General features: G+C 33.7%; 1 long non-coding RNA gene across 1 annotated transcript; it reads right to left on the reverse strand.

The window, feature by feature from the left end:
* Positions 1 to 840: 840 nt before the first annotated feature.
* On the reverse strand, positions 841 to 2,192 carry LOC149384837 (uncharacterized). Its single transcript, XR_016301435.1, has 3 exons — positions 1,745 to 2,192; positions 1,615 to 1,669; positions 841 to 1,208 (listed from the first exon to the last, which is right to left on the reverse strand). It is a non-coding gene; the product is annotated as an uncharacterized LOC149384837 (long non-coding RNA).
* Between the last annotated feature and the right edge of the window lie 348 nt (positions 2,193 to 2,540).

Genomic DNA, 2,540 nt, shown 5'->3' on the forward strand with positions numbered 1-2,540 from the left:
CCATAATAGAGTGAGAAATGGAGTTGGATTGAAGCAAATCCAAGTCAATTTGTCACATTCCACTTAACCCCACTCCATTATGGAGTGGGTTGGAGTTGATCTAATACATTATATTTACATATCACCAATCAATCAGTGATATTTAACTTATTACTGATAAAAATATTAGAATGATGATGAATAAGTATAGTATTTACAATAATAAATTTTGATATTTGTGGTATATTCGTGATATTTGGGATAATTGTAAAAATAATTGCGTTATGAAAAAGTTAATTGCGATATCTATGATATTCGAGATATTTGTAAAATTACTATGCTATTTAAGTTAAATTAACATATATACTTAAAACCATACCATGGAGGTGTAATATGCGAAATTCCGCGTAGTAAGTGTATAATTTTAATCTTTTGCTGAGAATACGTGCTCGAACGGTTGACCCAAATGAGACTAGAACACTGTAACCGCCGAATCCATATGAAAATGGAAAGTTATAATAATCGCTAGACCATGTGTCTGATCAACCTAGGAATGCTGATTTCAACCACTATAAAAGGCGAACGAAACTATGAGAAGTGGAGGAAAACACAACACATACAATATGGCGTTACTTATCACAAAGGACTCTTAATCATATTTCTCGATTTTATTTTATTCTATATTTTAAATAATTTTTCCTAGTTTATCTATGTCTCGGTATTTATTTAGCTCGAAACTTTGTTGTTCTTTGTAGAATGGTTGTTGAAATATCTTTTTTTGTCGACCTAAATATTTCTAATAGTATAAGTAAATATTGTAGGATTATATTTAAGTTTTGTCTTAACATGAGTTTCAAAATGTAGAAACTACTAAGTTATCCGATATTAATTTAACTTGGCAATAAGAGAGCAAGGGCTTTCTGTAAAATACAAAGAGGATATATTGACTTAAAGAAATATCCGGTATTAAATTTTTTTATTGCAGGTACTTCTACACAATTGCGCGGGGGATGAGGAACCTGGGTTTCATTCTCCTCTACCCTGGCCTTCGATGATGTCGCAGACCTATGAGGAACGTTGGACAAGGGAACATCGAAAACTAGTCTGTCCCATCTGACCCCCTCGAGATACCAGTCGACGTCGTGAAAAAGGGACCGATTCAGAGTCAGGTTCCGACATTCTAACCACAAGAACAGGCTATCATGAGCACTATGAGCACCGCCCATTTCCTAAAATTATCAAACGAAACGGAATCTAAATCGGCATGCATTAATCTAAAAAAATACTTCGGAACGTACTGAGACATAAAATCAATAAACATGTCAAAGTAAAGTTAAACCAAGAATTATTATAAAGAGTTCGTTACCATTTTGACTAATTACTAAAAATTTGGACGGTTGCTCTTACTCCCAAAATTCGCATAGTCCAAATAAAGAGCTCGGAGACATTGAGAATAACATATATCACTTGTACAAAAAAAGATATTTCGATCCGACTTTTGTTGAATCAAAAGTCACATTCAAAAGTTATATGAATGTGAATTTGGATGCGACAAAAGTCGCAGTCTTTGGTCTGTAACCAATGATTGAAAGAATGACTGAGCGATATACTTCTTAGTGAGATTTCGACACATACCTTGGAGGCGGAGGAGCACGGCAGAGCTATGCGTAGGCCCGACTTCACAACGAATCTGAGAGAAAGAGAGAAGGAGAAATAGCGTTAGAGAGAGATAGAGCAATATAATGATTGAGAGATAGAGACTTACATAGTAATACTGATGTACATCGCCATAGCAAGGTGGCCGGAGAGAGAGAGGTGCGGAGATCGAGAGTAAATAAGAGAGAGATAGAGGCGCGATGATTGTGAATTGGTGAAAGAGCCACAAGAGAGAGAACAACGATGGTTTGAGCCTGAGTGGCGGTGGTCGCGAAGGAGTGGTGGTGGATTGTCATGATTAAAGAGAGAGAGATAGGGAGAATCGATTCTCAGAGTTAAAATAATTATTTGACATTTTGGGTTTTGTTTGGAAATGATTCAGCGTAAAAAGTCTTTTTGTGTGAGAGAGGGTGAAGTGAGACTTTGACTTTTTTTGTTTTAAAGAATAAACAAAGGTTTTATTTTTATCTCTAAAGGTCTAGGTAAAATAGAAAAAAAGAAGGGGGAAGCATTTCCCACTTTATTTAATGGAAGAAATAAAAGAGGGAAATTTATCCCGCTAAGGGCAACTCCAACCCATGCACCAAATTTGATGTTAAAATTACACAACTTTTGTGTATTTCTAGCATCAAATTATTTTTCCACTCCAACCATAACATCAAATTTCACACTAATTAAAAACACTATTATCCATTATTATATTATTAAAACTAAATAACTTCTTTATAATTCCTATATTTTTTTAATTAACTGATTAAAATTATTTTGAACATGTTGCCATATATATAAACAATTGAAAGAAAAAAAAAAACGTACGAAATGAAAGATAATATCAACTAATAAATTCCTGATATCAAGAGAATATCAAGGAAATAAATGATAAATCAATTAATAACAAATAAACT

This window comes from Urtica dioica, chromosome 9, assembly GCF_054948205.1.
Source record: "Urtica dioica subsp. dioica isolate 48M chromosome 9, U.dioica_male_clone48M_v1_H2, whole genome shotgun sequence".
Taxonomy (NCBI): domain Eukaryota; kingdom Viridiplantae; phylum Streptophyta; class Magnoliopsida; order Rosales; family Urticaceae; genus Urtica; species Urtica dioica.